The 15,027-nt window shown below is 32.2% G+C and overlaps 1 long non-coding RNA gene across 1 annotated transcript; it reads left to right on the forward strand.

Annotated features, from left to right (window-relative positions):
* The first annotated feature begins 1,839 nt into the window (after positions 1 to 1,839).
* On the forward strand, positions 1,840 to 13,894 carry LOC150103373 (uncharacterized). The gene is made up of 3 exons (XR_016548873.1): positions 1,840 to 1,952; positions 7,607 to 7,841; positions 13,800 to 13,894. It is a non-coding gene; the product is annotated as an uncharacterized LOC150103373 (long non-coding RNA).
* The last annotated feature ends 1,133 nt before the right edge of the window (positions 13,895 to 15,027 follow it).

Here is a 15,027-nt window from a genome sequence, read left to right on the forward strand (position 1 = left end):
GTAGTTTATATAAAAATAAAATAGTGATGCGTTACCTATTTTAAGTCAAGACCTCCGTAGCTCAGTCGGTATAGATCACCTAGGTTCGATTCCCGTCTATGATATGAGGAACCTTTATCTGGTATCTTTCGACGAAGATGAGTTAGTCGGTCTCATACGGAGGTTTTTTTTTTTTTCACCCGGAAACTTTGGTTTTCCGTCTCCCCAGAACAGGCAAACCTTCCCCGTGAATACACACACATGAATTACAGACAGGAAGACCCAGCCTTAAGCCTAATTCGTCAGCTATGCCGGTCCGAGCCCGGATAAAATTAGGAGGGATTGAGATGGTGCCGTAAAAGGGAGGTACGACACTCCATCGGCAATGTTTTCTCTATATTCAGTTCCTGTGTCCTATAGTTATTATTTTTCCATTTTTTAATCCTTTGCAGACTTCACCGTATGTCTCCCTAGCTAAATCAATGAATGTCTTCTACAGATTTTGCCACTGAGACATCAAGGTTTGGTTCTTGTTTTCGGACTTTCACTATTTCTTCAATAATGTTTGTATAATTGAAGCTACAGTTTACCTGTAAATGCTGCTCAACTTTAATTATTTTTAAAACTTTCTTACATACTGTTCTTTACAATGATATCTATTTTTATCCTGTTTAGTACTAAGTAATGGTCACTTCCAATTTCAAATTCTCGGTACACTCTTGTATATTGAAACAGCATGAAGACAACACCATGAACAATGACGTAGTCAATGAGGCTTTTCTTATTTTTTGTGTCTTCTCTCCGCGTAAACTTGTGTACATCTTTATGTTGAAACATGATGTAAGTAATAACTAGTCTATATGCTGAGCATATTCCATAAAATACTTACTATTATTATGCGTTGCCTTTTTCCCCAAATTTTCCCCAAACTTTTTTATGCCTGATGGAATTCACTTCTTATTCTGTTGTTTAGATCTCCAATAAGCATGACTTTTTCCATTTTCTTTATGTCAGCTGCCTGCTCAAGTGACTCGAAACATTCCTTTACTTCTTCCTTAGGAAATCCTTTTGTGAGACCACACGTCCAAATAAGTTTCATTGTCCATTTTCTCCATTTTGAAGATTGTCCACATAACTCTACTTTAAAGAGCATTAAAATCAAGAAGTTAATTTTCATATTTGTTGTTGAATGCTTCGCTACTCCTTTCTTTCTTTGATCGTTATTGCCCGAACATATCATCCTATTACTTATTATTTAGTAAGATCTCACCTGTTTCTGTATTCTTTGTTTCAATGATGTCAATTATGTCCACCTGGTATTTTTCCGTTCTTCTCGTACTGATCGTCGTATATATTAAAATTAGTAGTACTCAATATACAACGTAAAAAATTATTCGCAATTTATGTATTATATTATCATAACAAGAATAGAAAATGTGCAAATAAGCAATTTTTCACCATAGTCTCCTTCTTCTGGTTTCGAGTGAAATAGCACTTGCATGTCCTGCATGACTAAATTATGCATACTTTAATATCTACAGATTAATTATAATTTTTCTTAACTGTCAGCCAAAGTAAACTGTAAAATTTAATTACCAGAAGATTTAAAAAGTTTTAAATCTTCTGGTAATTCAACTTCCTTTGAATTATGCAAACATTGCTCTTATTATAAAAATAAACATGAAACCTAGAATCGATAACCACAATAAAAACAGAACTATAACATCAAGATTGTTATTTTATGGGACACAATGAACGAAGTTTCTCGCGCTATCTTATATAACTCTTGCCTGCTATTGGTGGCACGTATACGCTACAAGGACTTGAAATGTGAACAGTTATTTTATGTTCATTGCTTCGGGACAACATACGATCTTTCTTTTCTTCTTTCGGTTGAATAGCTCCATTTACAGTTCGAACATCTGTCAAAATGAGAATTTTATAAAAACAACTACCCAAAGCGACTTGAAACGGTACGTCTTTTATTAGGGCTTTCTTTCTGTTAGATAATTAAGAGATATAATTATCCTTTTGAATATTTTCTGAATTTTTTATTCAGAACATATTCAAAAGGATTACTGGATTACTCTTCTTAAACTAATCTGATAACGAGTCAAGAATTTTTTTCATTTCTTTTTCTTTGTTTAATATACAGTGAAGAATAATTCTAATAACACGGTTAGATGGAAATAATAACAGCTAAAAATATCAGAACGTCTTACTGATAATGTCACATGAAAATCTCTGCAACTCAAATTTAGGGTTAAAAAATAAAATAAAAAAAAACTAAATTTGAGTTGCAGAGATTTTCATGTGACATTATTAGTAAAAATTGTGTTTTCGTAAATGTTTGTAAAAAAATGTTAAAAAAGAAATTGTCTATATATCTAATTTAAAATAAGAAACATGTATAAATAAATTTAGATATATAGACAATTTCTTTAAATAAATAAATAAATATATATATATATATATATATATATATCCAAAATTATTGTTCTTTTAATACTTTTATTATTAATCTTGATTATTATTATAATCATAATAATCAAGAGATAATTATATCTCTTTATTATTATTATTATTATTATTATTCATCAACAACTGTCGTCACTGGTTATGCGATGGCAATAATCCAAACTAGCTGATGTTCAATAATTGTATAGCCAGGTCTCTTGTTATCCAAAATACAGATCAGTTTGTATGTGTGTGTGTAACGTTTATCGTACACTTGAATTTCAACCTAAAAGCTTAGAATGAATAGCTTTTGAAAGGTAGCAATATCCAACCACTATCCCTCCCCCCCCCACCCCGCAAAAAAATTCCTAAGTGCAGTATCATGTGATCCGATTTAAATAATTTTTGCAGAAAACTGTTTAGCTTTTACGTTTCCAACCTGAGAATAACACTGGATTATGAATCAATTATGTTCGTTTTCTTCTGAATATATAATTCAAATATAATAATCCAAGTTGGGCATACATTACACATTCCTATTTATTCTGTGGATCGATATTCGCAACACCAAGTTTTCTCAACGGTATGATGAGAATATTTTTAGTGAAATTTCTTTCACTAAAAAAAAATATAAATATTCGTTCACTTTCGCTACTTTGTAAAAATATACGGAGAACTAATTTTAAAAGAATTACATGTAGCGCTCTGTTAACTCAGCGTGTTATCGAGTCACTAAGTGCATTCATATATATCTACAGTAAATGTCATGTGGGTAAAACTGTTAAAATACGCCCTCTTACTTCTGTTTGTCATGCTAATATTTCCACAAATATTTGGAGCAATGTAGTTATCGTTCATCCATAGAAACCTAAACAATGAAATCGGCACGTTTAGTTTCGAATTTGCAGTTTAGCATTCAGCTAAGATAAATAAACTGTAGAAATTTGATATTTATGTAAAATTTGAACCGTGATATTTTCATATTTTAACCCGTAATATTTGAACTTTCAAACTATCAGAGATATTGAACTATCGACGATGTAAAAACATAATTGGCAAAAGGTGAATCTCAATAACTTCTATTTTATTTTGAAGTTACTTTAAAAATAATAATTATTCAAAATAATAAACAAAATTTAGTATTAAAAAAGTTGTCAAGTATTTTAAAAAACATGAATTTTTCTAAAATTTATTTGTAAATTTGATTACTTTTAAGAATTTAGATGTTTTCAAAATAAACCTATTGATAAATTCAATAATCTCATTTAGTATTCGTACTGGTTGCAATCGATAGTTCAATATCTTTGATTTGATATCTTTGATGTTTCAAAGTTCAAATATCACGGTTAAAATTTAACATAAATATCGGATTTGAGAGAATCAATCGGCCGTCAGACGCGGTGACTGATTCATTCAATCCAATACCCTTGGAGGGTAATGGATGGCAATGCTGTAGCCAGTGAAGCTCTAACTGAGGCTCGGCTATTGCTGTTACCCTCCTGCCATGATCAGAGCTTTAATTGCTCAATAACACCTTATCCCTACACTGTCCTCTACAGATAACGGGGAAGATGAAAAGCATTATTGCTTCGCCCCTTTAAGCCAGTCCTTATAAGGACTATAAATAAAAAAAAATAAAACATAAATATCAAATTACTGTAGTTTATATATCAAATTACTGTAGTTTATATATCAAATCACTGTATTTATTTTTATTTATTTATTTATGTTAGCTGAATGCTAAACTGCAAATTCGAAACTAAACGTACCGATTTCATTGTTTAGATTTCTATGGATGAACGATAACTACATTGCGCCAAATATTTGTGGAAATATTAGCATGTTATTACATTTAATCTATTCTAATCTATGTACCTTCTGTTTCACTTCCCAATCAAGTCTGTATCCAGATGAAGCCAACAGTTAAGTTGGCGAAACTAGTAGGCTACATCTCTGTAGAAATCTCCGACCAATTAAAAACCCAGTTTTATGTGTTCCTTTGTTTAATATTCAGTGGTCGAAAATAATATTACCATAAACAGACTTCATGGGGAAGTCAAACTTAAGGTACGTAGATTAGAACAGCTTAAATGCAAGAAGGCTAAACTTCTGAATCAACTCACGTTTTTATAAAAAGATATATATTATATTATGCACTAATTTACTGAAATATATAAATTAGATAATTGACTCGAAAGAATTTAGAAGTGTTAACTTAGATTTAATTTACTTGAAGATTTTTGTATAAAATAGCAAAAAATAAATAAACCTGGAAGAAGAAATTAATATGAATAAAATTGAAGAAACATATAGACATGATCTCCATCTATCTGTAAGTTTTAGTACATTTATCTGCTTCATTGTGTTATTGAAAGTAAACATGATCAAGCTTTGATTACGGCTAAAACCAGTCCGCAGGTTGTTAAAGCTGCTTTGATAGAAACTTAACCTTCTCGTTATTTACATTTGGCTAGGCAATTAGAGCAATGTCCCTTCGCACGTGATATAAAATGAAATAAAATAAAACAAACAGCCACAACACATATATGTAGTCAAACAGGAAGAGAAATATCGATGTTAAATTTTTTTTAAAATAAATTTGGAAACGCCTTTTTGTGTTAGTAAAAAAACAAGCTCAGCTCTTAATAAGTCAAAAAAATCAGTGCAAAGTTATAAAAATTCCTTTATACAAAAGCTAACTTTTTCCGTTTTTATGCTCAACAATTAGAGTAGAGCACCACTCCCATATACAACCAATTTTATGTTGTTTTGGCATCATTAATAATATCAAATAGGATGAATTAGCGATATATTAATCTTTAAAATGAAAATATAAATATTTTATTTCTATTAATATATTATATTTTATAAAATAAAAAAATCATTTAATTTGAAGATTTAATTGAAGAATATCCCTAATCTTCCTAGAAATAATAAGAGTTTAATGATACACCTTTTATTTTAATTTATCATAAATTATTTCCCATTACTAGAAATTCATTGTACGAAATGACGTTAAACAATCGACCGTGAGATGCGGTGATTGATTCATTCAATCCAATACCCTTGGAGGGTAATGGATGGCAATGCTGTAGCCAATGAAGTTCTAACTGAGGCTCGGCTATTGCTGTTACCCTCCTGCCATGATCAGAGCTTTAATTGCTCAATAACACCTTATCCCTACACTGTCCTTTACAGATAACGGGGAATATGAAAAGCATTCTTGCTTCTCCCCTTTAAGCCAGTCCTTATAAGGACTATATAAGGATTGTACGAAATCTCTCCTTCATGACCTAGCAGAAAAGTTCTTCATCAAGACAATAATGGTGATTAATACCCTTAGAGGGTAATGGATGGCAATGCTGTGGCCAATGAAGTTTTAACTGAGGCTTGGCTTTTGCGTTACCCAGCCATGACTAGAGCCTTTAGCTCAATAACACCCTATCCACACTTTATCTCTTCATTTTCTTCAATCAAAAGAAGTGATAAAGAGTCAAGACTCAGTCCATTCCCACCTACCCCCCCCCCAAAAAATGAATTCTTGTATTGCTGACAGTGGTAAATACGATATAGATTTTTTTAGGGTAGCGAGTATTTCAGTCAAACAAACAAAACTCCATTATGCTGAATTATAGAGTCAAAATTCAGAGTATGTTTGGTGTAGAGTGTTCTATAAGGAAAAAATGTTCAAATTTGCCTGAACATTTTTTCCATTGCATGAGACTAGCTACATAACGCTACTGTTATTTCCATTGTGGCATGTAGATCAGAAATGTATACAGACAGACAACTCGCAGTTGGAAATTGGAGAAAGTATGTTTGAATTATGAAAACAATTTAAGATTAAGAGGTCGTTGATGCGAATCTCATCTGATTTCGTTCTCAAGTTGGTTTAATAGTTTTATACGAAATAAAAACATGAGTTTGACTTCCCTCATTGGATGCTTGTGGTTGATCAGTCGGGCCTCTCTCTCTCTCTCTCTCTCTCTCTCTCTCTCTCTATTAATTTCATCAACTTTATTCTGAATTTTCTACTAAAGACACCCTACTATTAAGCGCAACTTTTCAATGTAACTGAAAATATCTCACAAAATTTGTCTAATCCCATGCTAATTACCTTTTTCACGGTTAATAAATTTAGTTTTGTATTTTTTGAACTAAAAGAAAAATAAACATGTTTGCTATTTTTGGGCAAACACATAACCATAAAACCTCATTTTCCCCTTTATTTGAGACTCCGTGCTGACATATTAAATCACACCAGTGTATATACTTTCACTATTTTCTCTACAACATTTCCTCTTTACTTTCTTCTTCTACTCCAATAACCATAATGAATGGAACTTCAACACCAAACTGCCGATCAAATATTCATTGACCGGAAGCAATGCCCCTTTAACTCAAGAGGAGTATCGTGTATCAAGTAGAGCTTGTTCTCTAGGACTTATAGATTTGTGCTGACTCATGGCCATTACTTTCTGGAAAGTATATAAGAAACAGTGGGAAAATAGCAGCCATCAGTTGACTCGCTTGCTAAGATACTTCTGTGTCTACACTTCTTTACAACAGTTCTCATCATGAAGGCTGTGGTAAGTGTCTATTGTATTATTAATAACGTCTAGTATTTATTGTTTCCCAAATAAATTTGATTGTTGTTTGCAGTGGTTCGTTAGTCAATTATTTTTTCAGCCGTATTGGTAGTGTTGAATTATGATATATTTTTACTTAGCTATTTCTTCTTCATCTGCTTTTAGAAATACTTTAGTTTGCATATTACGTGTGTATGTTTAGTGCCTTTATCGACTTGAGAATATTAAGCTAAAATAGACTAGATTTGCTAACAATGCAAAGTCTTTTGTCTGTTAATTATAGGTAGGCTTGAGTAACTGACAAAGTAAAACAATCCGGTTTAGACAAGCGATTTAAATTTTTGCAGCAGGAATGCTGGGAATAGGTATAAAAAGGAAGCAGGTTTACCATACGGGAGCCACAGTTCATAAAGGTTTCCCACTTTTTTTTTTTTTTTTTTTTAAGCTTGAGAATTTTTGAATCCGATAAAGAGCACAGAAATATACTTCTTAAATAATATTAGATTATCATTTTAGGTGAAAAAAAATAACGCAAATCACAGTAGCAGCAGTTAAAAATTGTCCGGTTCTTCTCCTTTCAGGCTGTATTTTTTATTGCACTGATGTTTCTCGTCGTTGTTAATGCTGGATATATTGGCTACGGTGGATATGGCTTGGGTCGTGGCTATTATTCAGGACATGGAGATTATGGCTACGGTTATGGACGTGGTTATTATGGTGGTGGCCATGGGTATGGTTATGGAGGATATGGCTATCCGTTATATAGTGGAAATTACTACTGGTAAACTTATCTCAGTCCACTGAAACAACACAATGGTAAGTTATTAACTTTATTATCATCTTATACCGTGCATGTATAATATAATATTTAACGCAAGCAAATTGGATTTTGGATCACAATCTTGCTGATGTAAAATTCTTTGTGTTTAAGAATAATTTCAGGTATCGGAAGTTAAGTCTATCTAATTAAGATAAATGATATTACATTTAAAATAACACATGAAATACAAAGTAGTACAGTTATAAATTATTAGGAATTGTTTTAGATGTAGTGGGAGGAATACGAAATCATTCGGAGAAAGGGCATATATAGATGGCGTCTTTTGTTCACTCTTGTTAACCACATTTTTATCATTACTGTACGTTTATAGTGTCGAATACCAGCGGCAATTTATTAAATGCTTATTTGTTTCAGATTTAATCTCTATGTTTCTTTAAAATTGAATACGGTTGTTCTTAGCTACTACTTCCACGCATTTTTCACAATAATTTAGGCTATTTTATTAAACTGAATTTCCCCTTCAGTCAATGTGCAGTACCATATGACAAATCAACCCACTCGTGCCTGCCTCTTAGAACTAGGTTAGGCCCACGTGCAATACAATGTCAGTGAAAGTAGGAAAACATGACATGCACACCAAGTATGTCTTTGTAATATGAAAACAGGAAGTTATTACTGATTAGAATACATTTTTGCCCAACAAATCTATCTGTACAGGCGGATTTGTCAACAAAAAGATTGTAATTTTTTTTCATTTTTTTTCAGTGTGGTTAAGTGACCCTATTGTTTTGTGGTGACAGCAATGAATTATTAGTTACACTACTCATTATGTCACACACACACACACACACACACACGAACTCAGCTAGTGTATCGCAGCCGTTTATATAATTACACATGTACTAAAACTGCATTCATATTATCATAATTTTATAAGTAAATGAATGATTTCATTTATTTTAATGCTAATATTAAGAAATAATATAAAATAATTTGACATAAAACCTGAAAAAAAATACATTTCAAATAATTAGATGAAAGTTATATTTAAAAGCTTTTAATATGTCATTTAAACAAAATAATTAAAATTCATTAAACAGATCCAATAAAAATAATTTATTAAGAGGAATTCGTTAATTAAAATTGATAATACAATGTAAAAACTCGCCTTCAGTACTATGTTTTTGTAATCATGTTTATCAGTAAAATATTCACTGATAATAATTTTATTAGTAAAAATTTAGACTTTTTCAAATTCTTGTATGTCAGATGATTATTAAATATACCTGTATATCAGATCCTGTCTAGAATGTAAGGAACACTTGTAAGTTCTTTCACAATTAAAAATGAATTAGCAAGCTTCATAGCAGAGATTGCATTGTTTCCGTGGGAAAATGGAGTTTCTCTTCATTCCAGATGTTTTAATAAACTGCTCGTCCTATAATTATTAATTAACAAATTTAGGCAAAAAAAATACACGTAGCTAGACTAAAATTCACCACGATGATAACAATTTTTCTGTAATATTTTATTAGCTGTTATATAATTATTATTTAACAATATAAGATAAAACTTTATTTTTAAAGTTTTAAACAAAAAGTTGCTGAATTAATTTTTCAACAATATTAAAAATAATAGATGCTAAATTATTATTATTATAAAAATAAAATAAAAGGAAATAAATAGTTGTGTGTATTACATTTATTGTATTACATTTATGTGTATTACGGCAGTCATTGCACAGAAACGTTAAACTATAATTTTTTTTAAAAAAATAACTGGTCTATAATCTTCTTTGCTTTACAGTTATCTTAAGAGAATTAAAAAATAATAACATTTATAAAATTATTAACACAAACAAAAATGAAAACCTGCTAGTAGAATTCGGCTGACTGCCAAACTAATACAAGATTGATGTATGGATTCTTTTCAGTCTCCATATGGCTAATCTCGAATATAATATTATATTAAAGAGTGTTTTGAATACAGCAACAGTAGGCCAAACATACTAGCAGCTAGCTCCAAATTTTTCATATCGACAAGAAATCTTAAATTTAAAATACACCGAAGTCTGTGCATTTGTACAATCAAAGCTTTTATTTTTAAAGTGGAGATTAAAAACGAATAATAATGGTAACATTGCAATAAAATCGTTTAATATTATTTAAATGGACTTAATTTTAATGGTGTAATGAAATAATGAAATACACAAAACAAAACGAAATCGAAAGCAGCTGTTTACGAATTAAATTTACAAGAATGAAGTCCTTTCATTAGTGTACTGGGTATTACAAAGTTTTGAAGATTTAATGCTACACTTCTGATTAAATGAGTTTAATATGATTATTTCTAAAGTACTTAAATAACCCATTTTGTATTCCACATTAGTTATCTTTTGAAATATGTGTCATAAACGGCAAATTATGTTTTATGCCTTAAATGTTCTAAATTAAATTGATCTCATAGTGATTATATCTCAGTGTGAGTGCATCACTGACGACCTCTGGTGTCATCAGTAAAATGTTGCTAATTTTATTTCTAAAATGGAATATTTTGTCATAAGCTAAGGAGAGAAATATTTTTTAAGTCTGCAATTTTGATCTTCTTCCTGTCAGTAGAAGACAAAAATAAAAACGACATTCCAAAGGAATCCTGTTCCATACGAATTTCGTAATTTTTATCCCAACTAAAATCAGAAAGGGAGGAAAACATTTTAGAGGTCACTATAGCTGTGGATTTATTAAGATTATTTTTCCGCTAAGGAAGGTCGATATCGGACGATTTTTCCCAACTAATGCTTGACATTCTCAGATTTCTCAGATAAAATACGATGTTCTACTTGATCGGTAGGAACTAAGGTTAATGACCAGGTAGTAGAACACGCGCCAGGTCGCATTTTGAGACCAAATCGACATTTTCAGAAACCATGCTACAATTTGATATCCTTTTGTAGGGAGAGTTTTTTTTTCAAAAAAAAAAAAAAAAAAAAAAACGCTGACAAAGACAGGGCTTAATCCTCGCAATGCAGTGATAACTGCATTGGTTATAATTTTGTCGGATTTCGGTTTAATTAGGACCATTTTGATAAGGAATAAACAAATAACGAAGTGCTGTGTTTTTCTATTTATTTTTAAGTTATTCTTAAATCATTTATACTGAGAAAAGCAAACAGTTTAAAAAAAGAACAACAAACTCAAATCTTCAGGTTAATAGGTCACTTAACTAACTTCCGTAGCTAGAAGAAAAATAGTTAATTGCCTACTGATACTTACTAACAGTGGGTTGGCTCATTGAAACATCAGATATTAAATCATAACGTTCAATGAAGTACAAAACAAGAGAGAAAATAAAGTAACCAAACAAGTTTATTCAGTCATCATCATGCTAGATAATAGAACGCACAGGTGTATCGTAAATTTTCATACAGCACTGGAGCCAACCAACAAAGATAGTTTGAATGTGTGTGTGTGTGTGTGTGTGTGTGTGTGTGTGTGTGTGTGTGTGTGTGTGTGTGTGTGTGTGTGTGTGTGTGTGTGTGTGTGTGTGTGTGTGTGTGTGTGTGTGTGTGTGTGTGTGTGTGTGTGTGTGTGTGTGTGTGTGTGTAACTATTTCCTGCTTTTCTGTACCACACGCATCTATTACTAAAAAAAGTCATCAGTTTTAAAATAAACAGATAATGGAAGATAATCAAATGAAAAGTTTAATTATTGTGCTATGACTGGGCGTTAGCGAATAGTAATTTTTTATTTTTTCTAAGTTAGACGTGTTTTGGAATTAAGGTCTGCCTTAAAAATTGAAAAATAGAATGAATATGTTGTTTCTGAATATAACACAACAACTTCCGCATTTCTTGAAGTAAAAATCGTAGAAAATTAAGAACAGCACAATAACTTATCATATCATATCATCACTTCTTCAAAATAATTATATTATTTTGAAGAGAGTTTCGCTCTCTTAGGTTTCTTCCGAAATTTTGCTCCCTCATCGGGAGCAAAATTTCGGGGGGTTTGCCCTGTGAGAGCATTTTGAGTCTCTGAGGAGGGTATTCTCCGACTCGGCCCGAGGGGCCCTGTCGGTGGATGCTTTTCCCTGGAATATGAGCGGTTCTGCTCAGTGGTGGGAGTGCCCGCCACTGAGTGGAACCAACGCTCAGTTGGACGGTCTTTCGGCCACTCGCAGGGGGGTGGTCCGGGGATCGCCTAATTTTTAGAGATGGCTATACTTTACTTCATTAGCCAATGAAGTTTTAACTAAGGCTCGGCGCTAGCCTTTACTCAGCCATGACTAGAGCTTTTATCTCAATAACACACAGATTTTCTTCATTCAGATGAAGGGATAAAGAGTCAAGTACTCAGTCCATCTCTCAGTCCTTTTTAGGACTTTGTTTTCGCTGTTCTTCAATAGGTAGTATGATACTCCGAGCTGGTATTTAGCTTCGCGTATTTTTTTTCTTTTATTTCATATCTATAATATCCTTAATAATTATGAATGCATTAATGGAAAGATGATCTGATGGCCCTAATCGCTTACTTTGTAAGTAGCAAATAAATGACAGTAAATTACACTGAATTCACACACAAAAATATACCTTTTTAATAAATCTATCTCAAGAGTCTGCAGATATTGTTAGATCTAGCGTCTCTATCAACATAGCTAGTTCAACCATATGTAAGGTTTTTTTGTAAGTAAGCAATTACAGAGTTATGGAATTTGTAACAGTATTTGTATGCTATCAGAGCAAATGACCTCAACTATGTTTTGATTAATTTTCTTTAAATTAATTTTAAATTTTTTTTATGAAAGAAAAACGTAATGCTTTAGTTGTATTTCTTACAACTAAAGCATTATATACATATTTAGAAAATGTAAGTAGAAACTTGCAGAAATCATGTATCAAACACTAAGAAGTTTTCGGAAAGTCTCCCAACAAGAGACGTAGATTGGGGTGACATGAATACCTGTTTAAATGCCACGGCAGACGGGAAGTCAATGAACCACGTGAGGACTGACACGGTTATTATCTGCTCCTGGCTCTGTCTCGCTCTTTATGCCACAAACTGGGCAACACGTGAACCACCCAAAAACCCACAGACCATCTGTGGTCCACAAAATGGGATACGCATTAAAAATCGTATTTTAATGTGTATCTTATTAGGTTTTCAAGTCCTCATTTATGAGGCGGATGTCTCACGAAGATGCTCATTTTTAGTAGAAGATATGACTCACGAAATCTGCTGCGTTAATACTTCGCGTGGGGAAAAGTAATCAGGAGGGAAATAACTATAAGTGGGTGGGAGGAGGAGAACAAACGTTTCTTTTTCATCTACCGTGCGCTTTTTGCATGCGTAATGTGTATTAAACTCTCTCTCTCTCTCTCTCTCTCTCTCTCTCTCTCTCTCTCTCTCTCTCTCTCTCTCTCTCTTCATTTGGCGCATCTTTCCCTATTCTTTTTTTTTAATTTAATCTATATTATTTCATATTTTTTGAAGAATAAGCCAAAATATTTTACCTCATTGATTCAACTATCAAAGAAGGAACTAGCGATCCATTCTTTGCTAGTCTAGCATTCTAACTGGAAACGGTTACAAATCCTAAAAATATTCAAGATTATCATAACAAATGCTTCGTTAGTCTTTTAATTTTTAAGTCCAACTTCATAAAACAAAATGCTTTCACAGTTGAAAATTATGAATAAATGTCAATGATATGATGCATTATAACTGTATGTGACTAAAATATTTATTAATTTTATAAGTATTTTTATATAATATTTGCATTAATGAAACAACATATTTAGAAAATGTAATTGCAATCTTAAAAATTTTAATTGCATTTTGTGTTATTATAAATGAACAGATTATCATCTGGTGAAACAAAATTGCATTCGAATAATTTTTTAGCACAGATATATGCTAACGTCTGCCACTAGTGTTACTCTAAATCAGTATAACTAATTCATTCTTCCTATTTATCTTGATGTACTATTTTTGCAGATGCAGTGTGGTCGCTTCCTGTCAACCAAACCGGAAGACGTCTTTATTTCCTGATGTATTCTCTAACTTGAAGCAAATAAACTTTTTCTATGATATTTTTGTTATCATTTTTAATTACAACCAGACCAACATGTCTATTTTTATTTCTATTTACATTATCAAGAACATCAAATGGGAAACTTTAATAAAATACCCACTGTCTCCTAAATGTAGTTTAAAGATGTCTCGCAAGGAAAGTGTGTGGATGATAAGACAAAACAAGTTACTGTGTGCCACTTTGAACGCTTCAGAAAATTTCCAGTTGTCTACATTATCTTTCATATTTATGACTTCACGAGTTGTTTAAATCTCTTAGCAAGCAACCGGTTTTGTGGCCATTTTGTGTTTCTGTCACTGTTGTCAAGCTTATGAAGATTCTTAGAGAGTGTTTTGAATAAGAGTTTGTAGTTAGAAGGATAAGTGACGCTATTATTTGGATAAATCTGTAGATAAGTTAGCTATCCGAAAGATACGAGCAAAAGCTTCTTAAGAAGCTCATGAGCTGAACTTTTTCTCGTTTACATTTCCTTTCTTTTTTGTAGTGATATATTTAGTTGTTTGGGAATATTTTCCTTCCCTCATAACCCCACAACTGTTTCTTCTTAAAAGCAACTCAAAAATGTAGAAATAATTTTGAAGGCCACTCTTTACTACCTTCCAAACAGCATTCAAGATAATTGTCTTGAATTCTTCCATGGATGACAGTTGTCGATCCTTCACGGGAGAGAGACTTTAGTTCTTGGAAATAGTTGAAGGTCTGGTGAGCATACGGCAGTAACACTTTACGTCGCATATCCATTCTTTCCGTTTCCTGCTCAACGGTTAGGATTTTCCCATATGAATAGTGCACAAATAATTCATATCTCAATCATCGGCCTTCGCTTGGCAACTTTCCTATTAAAGTGTAATGGGTTAGGCCTACTGTCCACAGAGTTGGGTCTAGGCAACAGCAAACCAAGCTGATGCTTAGGGCAGCATATTTACAAGGCGGCATTCTATCAATATCAAAAAGTCAACGAAAATGGGCGACTTTTTATTTGCTTATTTTGGGGAGGCTAAAAAAACTTAGTCACTCCTGGCTGTTTGTTAACACATATCCAATCCTTCAAGTTTCTTTTACATATTACATTCAGAATTATCTCGAGCTTCTTCACTGTCGTAGCGTGGTAGGCGAAGAACAAACAAACAA

The sequence above is a fragment of the Typopeltis vanoorti genome, chromosome 9 (genome assembly GCF_054136105.1).
Source record: "Typopeltis vanoorti isolate ZY-2024b chromosome 9, IOZ_Tvanoo_1.0, whole genome shotgun sequence".
NCBI lineage: Eukaryota > Metazoa > Arthropoda > Arachnida > Uropygi > Thelyphonidae > Typopeltis > Typopeltis vanoorti.